The sequence below is a fragment of the Parasteatoda tepidariorum genome, chromosome 2 (genome assembly GCF_982258835.1).
Source record: "Parasteatoda tepidariorum strain Cologne lab strain chromosome 2, Ptep-v5.0, whole genome shotgun sequence".
Taxonomy (NCBI): domain Eukaryota; kingdom Metazoa; phylum Arthropoda; class Arachnida; order Araneae; family Theridiidae; genus Parasteatoda; species Parasteatoda tepidariorum.
Genome location: NC_141756.1, coordinates 96,450,210 through 96,461,485, shown reverse-complemented (window position 1 = coordinate 96,461,485; position 11,276 = coordinate 96,450,210). Strand labels below are relative to the sequence as shown.

At 27.6% G+C, this 11,276-nt stretch overlaps 1 protein-coding gene across 9 annotated transcripts in view; it reads left to right on the top strand.

The window, feature by feature from the left end:
• The first annotated feature begins 2,163 nt into the window (after positions 1–2,163).
• Positions 2,164–11,276, top strand: part of LOC107438159 (cyclic AMP-dependent transcription factor ATF-1) — a 49,755-nt gene continuing 40,642 nt past the window's right edge. For 3 of the 9 annotated variants that reach the window (XM_087157791.1, XM_071177872.2, XM_043044972.3), the window contains exon 1: positions 2,170–2,305. The gene's annotated coding sequence lies outside the window, so the exon portion shown is untranslated. The other 6 variants (XM_043044979.3, XM_071177871.2, XM_087157793.1 and 3 more) reach the window with 5 other exon arrangements.

Below are 11,276 nucleotides of genomic sequence, written 5' to 3'. Positions count from 1 at the left end.
TTTGCTTAATTTAATATAAAAATAGTTTTTTATGCTGATTTAAAACTGTAAAAATGATTTTTGGTACAAAATTATGTATTTTGTTGTAAGAAAAAATTGTTGTAATTGTTTTCTTAAAAAGGGCTTTGAAATAGATGATTCAAATGAAAAAAAGTTTTGACAAAAATAATTCCGTGCAGTTTAAAAAATCTTTTTTTATTGCTCTTATTTTGAAAGTAAAATATTCGAGTTCTGATAAAAGTTATTTCTCATTTCAATATTCCTTTTTGATTTTTGGAAAATTATATTTTCACTGTCTTGATAATGTCTTATGTAAGTGGTAATTAATTATTTGCAGTTTTCTTCTATTGAACCATTTTTTTTTTTTTTTTTGGTGATGCATAAATATTAAATACTAATCATCCCACCTTGCTTAATTATTCATCTGCTTAAATTCTTAATACGAAATAGATTATTTGTGAAATTTTATGAAATTAAGGTTTTTCCAATCAAAGAACTTAGTAAAAATACAAGTTTAAGATTGCATTTACGAAAAAATAACAGAAAAATCTTAAAAATGAAAGAATTGAAATCTAAAGGGGAAGGGTAATCTAGCTTGGTTCTGTAATGTCTACAAACTATTTGTACAAATTTTTTTTTCCATTAGAAACTACCTTTTCTTGTACAGAAAAAAATTTAAACCACTGCTATTTATTTATCTATACCAAAATCTCTGAATTATCCAATTAAATATCAGCAAGCTCATAGCTAGGTGACAATATTTGGGGAATAGGGTTCAAATATATTTTACATAGCTGCCAACTCTACTGGATTTTTCTAGTTTCTACTAGTTTAATAAAAATTCTTGTTTTTGTGCATTTTAGAAAATTCCCTAAAATTGAGTAAGTGTCCTAAAAAAATCCCTATTGAAATAGAATTTTTGCTCAGGTTATTGCATGCTTGAATATTCAAATAAGTATTATTAATATATAATGAAGCGAGCTGCATTTATGGAAATCAATTCTAAAATGCTCAGTTTATTTTTATTCAGAACTCCTTTTTTAAAAAAATAAAAAATCTTAATTTATTTCTTGCGAATTAAAAGCCAATTATCAACGAAAAATATTCCAGTTTTTGTGTTTTGATGTCTATAAAAAACCTTAAAATTTCCTATGTGTAAAATATTTAGTACATGATGCAACAATTTTCATGAAATTTATATTATTTTGTAAAATCTACTAGATTGTTTCCTATCCATGTTGGCAGCTATGATTTTATAAAGTTTCTGAACATACATTTATCTATAATAATATAATTTTTGATCTTGAAAAATTTGGTGGAGGGTGATTCTTTTGATAGTTAAACGTTCGTAATTTGTTTCGATAAGAAATATGTTGTAATTAACTCTCCAGCTTTGAAAAATTCTGTTAAATTAATTGCTGCTAAAAGAGAGTTGATACACCTTTTTTATTCTGAAATAAAATTTATCCATTAATGCATGCTTTTTAAAGTGTTTAAACAGTTATTTTAATAACAATAAGGGATTAAAATTTTCTATTTCTATGTGATTATGAGATTGAAAACAAAGAAGCAACAGTCAGTTTAAAAATTTTCAAGAAGAATTAATTTTCCTTTTTTTTCATAATATTTTTATATCCAAGTGATATTTATAAATGATTACTTGAGTTAATGTATTTACAAAAGTTTCTCATTTAAAGTTTCAGTTAAATAAATTTATAACTTTTTTTTTAGAAACAAAATATCGAAAGTACAATAGATTAATGTTGCATATGAAAAAGGTTATACTCCGTATTTATTTTTTTAAAAAATTGAAATGTTTTGAAAAAGGAACTATTATTTGGGAAAAGTTTTGGATTACAAAAAATCTGTGTAAAAATGATTTCAAAAAAATTCATTTCTTTTTATATCTTCAATAAAATTTAAAATAAAATCCGCGCTTCATTAAGTCATAAATAATCGTTTCAATTTTTTGCTCAGCTTTTCATAGGATAAAACGTGATATGGAAAATAGTAAATCAAAAAAGTGGTGACGAAATTTCGCCATTCTTTTTCATTACTATTTACTCATCTGGCGTTAGCGCTGTAACCAATGAAGAGATTGAGAAAAGCGGTTCGATTACGTAATATGAAAGAGAACCAATTGGACGAGCCGAAGAAGCCTTGATTCGCGCAGTAATACATTTTCTATGCAAGTGACGAGACGTTTTTCAGTGACGAAGTCGAGGCATCTTGACGTGGCTGCTACGTTTCTGCCAATTTATCCAGTCGGGTTGCGGCAAAGTTTGTGACGAGAAATACGTAACTGGTAAGTACTCAGCTGAGCAATAATAACAATCACACATGGTCTAAACGTGGGTCAGGCTATTTTTTTCATTATAATTTTCATATATGATTGCAATTAATTCTAATTAAACCTTTTATATTAGTTGATAATGTTCCACTTTGAAAAATGGCTTTGAGAGCTCTGACTAATAAAATGGTTTACTCTAAAATGTGTTGCATATGTTATGAAAAAAAAATTTTGAGTGAAGTTTTTAAAAGACATTATTAATAAAATCACATATATAGCACAATTCAAAGCGGAAAATGTTCTTGGAATTTAATACCAATGCGTAAGCCTAATTTTATACATGTTGGAGTATTCGAAAAATCACCATAGTGAATAAAATATGTTTAATATGTTCTGTTCCAAAACATCAAATATTGGAATAAAACACTTTAATATCACTCGTAGCTGAAATAATGGTTGTTTAATCAGCTCTTATGAATGTAATTTTATCGATTTATCCAGTCTTGTAGCGATATCGATGTTTTTTCAGGTATATGCGCTTTTAAGCTATTTACTCCAGCATTCCAGAGTGGGCTAAGCCCTAACATATGAACGTTTCATACAAGTGTTTCATCGTAAATGTTTTGTATTGTGTGAATTTCATTATTAAAATATGATTGTGTGATATTGTTATCAGAAGTGATTCACATAATGTTTAGTGCGAGCCTAATATTTTGAAACCATGTTATGAATGATAGTTTTGGAATTTAAGCAATGAATTACAATAAACAACAGAAAATTAAAATATGTGGTGTTTTAAAAAAATTTTGGGAAATTCTTAGAAAATAATGTTACAAAGTAATTTAATTTTAAAGCAAAACCTTTGATTGTTATTTTTTGTATATTTATTTTGTATTTTCTTAATGCCTTTTTTACTACCCACCCACCTGCCAAAAATAACTGGGTGGGTTTCTTTGAAAAAACTCATCTAAAATAACCCCATGTATAAGCGTTTTTTTTAAATCCTAAATTTAAAAAAAAAAAAAAATGGTTTGCAACCTTTTTTTCTGTTATTACTACAGCGATTATAATTTTCCACATTTTTTATATTTTTCTCAAATTATTCTATTTTTAAGCTAATAATCTTTATTACTTTTTAAAAAGTTGTTGATCAAAGCATTTTTAATTTATTTTTGAAATTTCACTATTGGAAAACTTGTTAAGTTTTAAAAAATATTTCAACATAGCAGAAATAGAACGCATTGTACTCGGTGTTTTACTAGAATATTTTAATCGCATATTCATTTTATGATAAAATTCTATAATTCACATTTTGTTATTGGTGATGCATCAGTTAACTAAATATAAAGTGAATGCTACATTTCGTTACAGTTAAATCTATTGGTTCTGATTCACTTTTTAAATATCTATAAACTTGAACAAGCTTCTTGGCTTCTTTTTTGAGACAGAAACTGTTTCTCAATTTAGACCTAAAAAGTCCACATGTTGAGCACAAGCATTTAGTAACTCCCAAACTAGCTAGAATTAATTTTCTAATTGCAGGTGTAGCTGATAAGTAAATGTTAAAGCGAATGCTACATTTCGTTACAGTTAATAGTCCCTTTTGATTCTGATTGACTTTTTAAATATCTATAAACTTTAACAAGCTTCTTGACTTCTTTTTTGAGACAGAAACTGTTTCTCAATTTGGACCTAAAAAGTCCACATGTTGAGCACAAGCATTTAGTAACTCCCAAACTAGCTAGAATTAATTTTCTAATTGCAGGTGTAGCTGATAAGTAAATGTTAAAGTGAATGCTACATTTCGTTACAGTTAATAGTCCCTTTTGGTTCTGATTGACTTTTTAAATATCTATAAACTTTAACAAGCTTCTTGACTTCTTTTTTGAGACAGAAACTGTTTCTCAATTTGGACCTAAAAAGTCCACATGTTGAGCACAAGCATTTAGCAGGGATGAGATTTTTCCGCTTTTTAGCGGATTTCCGCCTTTTTCACTTTTATCTCTTGAATTTCAGCTTTTTATCAAAAATTCAGATTTTTTAAAAATTTCACATTTTTTAATAAATATTCCGCTTTTTCAGAAAATTCACCGATTTTCAAAGAGAAACAGAAAATTCAAACTACATAGTTACCAATCCTTCCTCATTTTTACTTATTTTAGCTATTTTCTCCCCTTTTACATGCAGCAAATGAGATTTTCCGCATTTTTACCCGCCCGCCAGATAGCTCCGATTTTCGTAGTTCAAACGACGCTGCTTCTGACAAGCCTTTTAGAGGTCCCAAGCCTGGAATCTGCTGATATCCCGATTCTTATTCACACGATTTTAATATTTATTTATTATTTTCCTAACGGCAGGCACTGAACTTTAACGTTTTTCACCAGGGAAGATGCCAGAAATGTTACTCATTTAACGTTATCCAGTGGGCACCTGTGAACCTAAGTCACGGAGGCGAGCGACATTACCCACGCCACACTGCCACATACCTGTTTTACAGAGCGGGCCACATTCACACAATAGAAAACAAAACACAGAATGTAACATCCATGCCCTGCGCCGGATTCGAACCAGCAGCCAATGGCCTGCAGTCAGGCACGCTAATTACTCGACCATCGGCCGGCACGATTTTAATATCAAGCATAGCTTTTCAGATTTGCGTGATATAAAAGTTGCATGTTGCGATTCTTGTTCACTCGATTTGAATATTGTACGTTGCGATTCTTATATACGAGGTTTAAAAATCCGATATTGTGATTTGTATTTACGCCTTTCTAAGACCAATGTAGCGATTCGTATTCACGCGAGTTTAAAATTCAATGTCTTGATTTGCTCATGCGGTTATAATATCAAACATTAATTTTTGTATTTACATGTGATTTAAAAATAAGACATTAAAATTCACATTCTAAAAATTATGCATCATAATTCTTATTTATGCAATATAAAAATTACGCATCAAGATTTGTATTTACGCGATCTAAAAATTATGAATCGTGATTTGTATTTACACGTTTTGAAAATTCTATATCCCAGTTTGTATTTTCTCATTTTCAAAATCGTATATCTAGTTTCATATTCATGTGATTTCAAAATCCATAATTGTTATTCATCTTCACGCAATTTTAAGATCAACTATCGTGATTCTTGTAAGAAGTAAAAAATTTTTTAAAAATTAGTTGCTATAAAGGTGACTGTTTTTCTAACGACGATTATTAGTATCAACATCTGAGAAACTGGAAGGGAATATATTCAAAACTAACATTCTGTGCTTGCAAGGAAGAAAAAGTAAGATTTGTCACAAAATGTTTGAAGATGGACTAACGACGAAATATAGCAAACATAAAAGATATAGCGAACAAAAGCAATCACTTAAAAAGTGATTAATTTTTTTTTTTTTGGAAAAGGAGTTAATTAACTCATCATCAAAATTTTAAATTATAATTGCTGTTATTTATGCTATAAAATGCAAAATTCTTATCAAATGAAAATAATTATCTAAACAGTTGCTGATTGTCATGTAATTTTTCAAACTAAAATAGGGCCATTCTCCTGTTATGCACGGGACATTTGCAGGCCTTTGAAATTTATAAAAATAGTAAAATAATGGGGTAATTAATTTTTTTTTTACAATTCAATTCAAAACAAGTCTGTTTCTTAAAGACTGCATAGAAAACAAATAAAAAATTAAAGTTTAAATATTTGAAAAGGGATTTAATATAGTCGTTATGCACGGGACTCAGAAAAAAGATTAATTTCTACCCTGACTTCTATTTTTCATAAACTCTGTGAATTTAAAACTTGTATATTGTCATTGTATTTTTTTCTTAGCTGATAAATATTACTTCTATTAAATTATGCTGGATGTTTTCCAAATACATTATTTGATAAAATTCTAAATTTATTTTATTTGTGTTATGCACGGGACATACCTAATGTTATGCACGGGACATGTCTGCAATTCATTACACACGGAAGCATACACTTGATTTAATTATGTATATTTTGAAGTGGCAACATTAATTCATACTTTGAATTTAGTTTGGTGATCTGAATTAGAAGCTTTATAAATCATTATAAAGGATAATTACAACTGTATCGCCAAAGAAAGAAAACAGAGTTTAGGAATAATACACCATCAAGAAGCCAAATTGAAAATGCCTACAAGATTTATCAAGCTGTCGGAAAAGCAATGAGAAAATCATTAAAATCTTTACCTAAATCTCCAACCAAAAAAAAAAAAAAAAAACAGTAGTTTCTGTAATTGCAACAAATTTTGGCTTAAACATGCAAGCTAGTCAGAAAAATACTATTAGTGATGAAGAGTCACCTAATTTAGTACGATAATTTTTTTTCCGTCCAGATATTTTTTTTTTACAGTACCAGGAATGAAAGATGATGTTACAGTTTGGAAGAATGGTAAGAAAATTAAATTAAGAAAATATTATTTGGTAACATATCTGAATGAAGCATCAGAGTTGGCAAGGTTTAAAAAAGAAAGGATTAATCAACGGTTTAAACTGTCCTGTCCAAAACTCTATGGATCAAATTATATTAAAATTTTAAAAAAATTATGCGAAAAATAAAAGGTTAATTTTTGAACAAGGAACAAAATGAAGACAAGTTTTTGTTTTGTTAAAAAATTTATTATTACTTTAAATATTGCATTATTTATCCTTATGCAAAAACATAATTTATCAGTACTAAAAGCATATTTAAAGGATAAGGTACTCACTTTTGTTATTCAATGAATTGTGCAGCTTCAAAAGTTATTGATCTTTTCCTATTAAATTATTTTCCTTTAATAAGTTAAAGTAAATTGTATAAAAAATATAAAATATTTATTAATGTATGTAATTATTATGTGTTTAATAGTTTCACATATAGAATTTTTATCTTTTACCAATGTTTAAGGTTTTGGACACTTTAAAACAGTTTAGGACAGTTTTAGGCAGCTAAGACAGTTCCAATTGTGCAGTCTGCAGAAGATTTTGCAAATGTTGTAAAAAAAGCTATGCCACTTATTACAGTGATGCTATTTTTAGATAAAGATATAAACAGAAATAATAATGTGTGCGCCAACGCAAGAGTAATACCAGGAATTTCTAAAATGCATGGAATTACATTTCGCCTTCTGGTTTAAAATTTTATAAAAATGCTGTAGCACCAATAAAAAGAAATCTTAATACCAGGGCAATTAACACCACAAAAAGTATTGGAGGAAATTGGGTTGTTGTGAAATATGATAATAGTTTATATGCTGGAGAAGTTACGCAAGTGCTGGGAAATGATATTGAAGTTTCTGCCATGGTAAAGCCTGGAAAATATTGGAAATGGCCTAAACGAGAAGATAAAGTGTTTTACAACATGAGGAAGTTATTATAGTTACTCAGCCACCTACAGTTATAAATGCTCTTGGAGTTTTTGATTTTCCCGATTTTTAGAGAAATCTAAGTTATGCACGGGACATGAAAGCAAGTGCTAATTTTTTTTATCTAATATTAAACTTAGAGGAACTTCCTTTGTAATATAAGTCAGTACTAAGAGAAAGGAAGTAAAATTGAAGCAGTTTTTATTTTGCCCTAAAAATAAATGAGAAAAATAAAAATTATCATGTTTTTGTGTTATGCACGGGACAACCAATTTTTGCTCTAATAAATTTTTATTTTTTACATAATTTTAATATGATTTTTAAATTTTTAATTTATTTTTAAATAAGAGCATTATATAGATATATGGAAAAAAAAGTAGAAAATTGAAATGCTATAATATTTTTTCAGCTAAGGAAATAAATGTAAATATGTTGATTATAACAAGAAAACTTAAAAAGTACAATGTTAAATTTTAAGAATTGATTCTATAATAAAAATTTAAATATAACTATTATTGTATCTCATTTTTTAAGATTTGACCTATGTACTTTATTATTGAATAAATTAAAAATATGTACAAGTAAGATAAAAATTGAGGTTTAGAGAGTTTACAGTGGAGAATGGCCCAATAGCAATTTTGTATGTTAAGGAGTTACTATATATTTCTACTTCACTGTTATTGATATGTTTCACAGGGCTCTAGTTAGATTAGACTATAATATGAACATAATGATTCTGCCCATTGTAGTTTTTTTTGCCCCAAAATAATTTAAAAAGTAATATTACTGATACATTTGCTATAAATCACATAACAGTATTTATTAAAAGAAATGAAATATTTATGTATATACTCAGTAGTTTTAATTTGCTAAACCAGGTAGTTTTTCAAGTAATAAGTCTCTTATGTGAACTGAGGAAAAATATAATTTCCAGCTTTATTTTTTCAATTGGTAGTTTTTATTTTCACTAAATGTTAAGTATCAATGTAATCATTTATATAATAATAGATTAGTACACAATTGTATGTCAACACATTATTTATTATCTTAAACTGTCTGGAATTTATTATTAAAGGGTTGCGCTTGCGTAAAATTTACTAGTGTAGAAATTCAGCTTTTTTGCCTTTTGGCTAATCTCATCCCTGATTTAGTAACTCCCAAACTAGCTAGAATTAATTTTCTAATTGCAGGTGTAGCTGATAAGTAAATGTTAAAGTGAATGCTACATTTCGTTACAGTTAATAGTCCCTTTTGGTTCTGATTGACTTTTTAAATATCTATAAACTTAAACAAGCTTCTTGACTTCTTTTTTGAGACAGAAACTGTTTCTCAATTTGGAACTAAAAAGTCCACATGTTGAGCACAAGCATTTAGTAACTCCCAAACTAGCTAGAATTAATTTTCTAATTGCAGGTGTAGCTGATAAGTAAATGTTAAAGTGAATGCTACATTTCGTTACAGTTAATAGTCCCTTTTGGTTCTGATTGACTTTTTAAATATCTATAAACTTAAACAAGCTTCTTGACTTCTTTTTTGAGACAGAAACTGTTTCTCAATTTGGACCTAAAAAGTCCACATGTTGAGCACAAGCATTTAGTAACTCCCAAACTAGCTAGAATTAATTTTCTAATTGCAGGTGTAGCTGATAAGTAAATGTTAAAGTGAATGCTACATTTCGTTACAGTTAATAGTCCCTTTTGGTTCTGATTGACTTTTTAAATATCTATAAACTTAAACAAGCTTCTTGACTTCTTTTTTGAGACAGAAACTGTTTCTCAATTTGGAACTAAAAAGTCCACATTTTGAGCACATGCATTCTATATCTCCCAAGCTAGCTAGCATTAATTTTCTAATTGCAGGTGTAGCTGATAAGTAAATGTTAAAGGCCATCTCATTTTGTGTTTACTGATAATGGTCAAAACTAAAATGAAAAGAAATAAGAGTTACTGAGTTGAAAGAAGAAGGGAAAATATACATATATTTTCCTTGAAAGAACTGTCTTTTATGCAGTTATCACCAAACTATTTCAAAATTCTATATAAAAGAGATTAAATTAATTGACATTGAGAAAAAAGTTCTTATCTAATAATAAGTATGATGCTTAGGGAATTGTTAGCTTTTTACAATAATTTTATTTTAAACATATCTTCCAATAATAATTCTGTATGCTGTTATAGATTAAGTAATAAAATTATTTCATTATTTTTAGGATATATTATATATTTGCCCCTTCCTTGCCTGAGAAAATAATAGAGCTTATGAAACTAATTCTTTTTAATTTTGCTGAAAAGGGACCAATGGCTGATTGTTGTTAGATTGTGTTAAATAGTTTTTTCTAAATTAACTTTTAGTTTTAATTTTGCTTCTAACTCTAAAACTAAATCACTGATAACATTGTCTTTAGTGTAGTCTGACTGTAACATGAGAGTTCTCTTTCAGCAATTGTCAAAAAGAGCTCTCTAACTAAGAATCATTCACAAACATTCTGATTACATGTGAATCCAATTTCTTTTGTGAATATTTTTTATTTCGATATTTTTTCGTGTTTTCTTCAATCCGAAATCCCTGGAAAAAATTCTGTCCCTTCCAAAAGTGGTTGTAAATAGAGTGGGTCGCAACACAGATGGTCTTTCCTATAGATTTCACTGTATTTTAATTTATGCAGGTTTATTGTATTAAAAACAGTTACAGTAACTTTAAAAGTAGTTGAGCAACATTTATGCCAAGAATCATGGTATAAGATATGAAAATTTTGAAAAAATAAGAGTTGTCTAATTACAAAACTTTCATTATTTCTGTTTAGACTTTACACATGAGTCTGCATCTTTACTGGAAGTAAAAATAATTTTTGTTGCATAAATTCTCACTTGCAGTAATGGTACACAATCTGCAACCCTTGAAATGCCAATTTATGCTCCCATACCTTTCAGGCAAAAATTCATTGGAAAAGCCTACAGATAAAGGAGAGGGAATTTTATAATTCAGTTAACTTTTTAATTTCAATAATATTTGAAACAGGAAATTGAATTTATAACTTTAAAAATGCAAAATATGGAGGTATTATTTACGAGGTCAAAAGAGCTGAGTTTTCAGACATTCCAATATTTTGAAGAAAGTTATGGAATTTATTTACAGTAGTTATTAAATTAATTATTTAATAAAAAATTGCTTTTTTTTTTTGCTTTGTGAACAAATAAAAATGAGTTAAAGTATTTTGTCATTTCATAAATTAAACATTTATATTGTTTAAACCTAAATCAATAAGATTTTCAATTGATTATTGATTTCAAAATTATTAAGTTCATTAAAAAATAAAAATAGCTAATACAAAATATTTAAATATTTAGTTAATTATTTCCAAAATTAAATCTTGAAAATTATTCAAATGTAAAAATTTATCCTTATAAAACTTTCATTTAGGAAAATTTAAAAGGAGCCTAAGAAAAATTAATTAGTGTAACATAAAGAAGTGCTACAGATTTCAAAGGATATGTTGCATGTGCGTTATATTATTTTTAAAAAATTAATATTTGTTTTTTACAATATGCTGAATTGCATCAGTTTTATATGTTTTAATTAATAATTATCTCATTTAATAATCAAATTAAGAATAGTAAG